Source organism: Tupaia chinensis, unplaced genomic scaffold (assembly GCF_000334495.1).
Source record: "Tupaia chinensis unplaced genomic scaffold, TupChi_1.0 Scaffold000102_1, whole genome shotgun sequence".
Taxonomy (NCBI): domain Eukaryota; kingdom Metazoa; phylum Chordata; class Mammalia; order Scandentia; family Tupaiidae; genus Tupaia; species Tupaia belangeri.
The window spans coordinates 1,835,934-1,837,165 of NW_006159566.1; positions in this window are offsets into that span (position 1 = coordinate 1,835,934).

Below are 1,232 nucleotides of genomic sequence, written 5' to 3' on the forward strand. Positions count from 1 at the left end.
ACCCAGTCCCAGGAATGTAAGCTCAGCAGCACCAGCAGACGCATAGCGGTTTTGTCACTGGACCCCCAACATGGCCGACTGCGGTTCAAGTCTCAGCTCTGGTGACTTGAAAATCACACTGGGCATGTCTGCATGTGTGCCCAAGATCCCTGGAGGAGAATGGAGAAGCAGGGAGTGCAGCATGGCCATCCCCCGGCAGGGGGGGTGATTCCTCACTTTCCTCTCCCTGTATCTGTCTCTCTCTAGCGAGCTCACGGGCTCTAAGGCAAAAACCTCTAAAAAAAACAAAACAAAACAAAAAACAAAGAATGCACGCTCAAAACGTTTGTTTGTAAACCCCTCGTCCTTCGGGTCCCAAATAGTGCCTGTCTTACAGCAGGCATATAATAACACTTGGGGAATTGACACTTTAAAGACTTTTTAAGTACCAAAAAATAGATTTTCATATATAGCAACAGAAAACCAATACTGTTTAAAATGGGTATGTCAAGAGATAGCATGGGCATGACAGGAAGGTAAATCCAGAAGAAACAGCAGAGGGAAAAAAGCTTTGCCTCTTGGAACTCTGGGGCTGTTTCTTAAATATGACTGCTTTAAATTTTCTAAAAAAAATATATATATATACTGCTTTTTACTATGTGCCACTCCTCGGATGGCTTTCTACTTCACACGTCTCCGTCCTGAACATTCCCAGCACCCTACTACTATTCATTTTGTGCACACCTGCCTTCTCTATCCGCGTGCACACACATTCACGTTAACGCGGGTGTGCGCGATCCTAGCCACGCACTTTCCAGCCAGCAGGTTTTCCTTGAACGCACCTCGCAGGGTCATGAGCAGCCCTCCGTGTTTCCCGTCTCCACCGCACCCGCCGCGTTCTGTCCTAACGTTACTGCCATCATCGTGCTAAATACACTGCGGTGGCACGTCTGGTCACGTCCTCTGACGCAGGTGGCCTCCGCGCATTTGCACCCGTCCAGTCACCTTCTGGGGTTCATTAGGCACCCCGGGGTCAGACTGCGGAGCACACAGGCCCGCGGAGAGACGGCGACGCGGGCGGGGAACCCGCGCTGCGAATGCACCGAGCCCGGGGCGGGGCGGGGTGGGGCCTGCCTGGCACGTCCCCGCCCCCGCGTCGCGTCACTGTCGTCCCGCCAGCTGAGCCCGTGCAGCTCGCCAGTGGCCCGTGCTCCCCGGCGGCGGTGGCGGCCGCACCGGCGATGGCTCCCTGG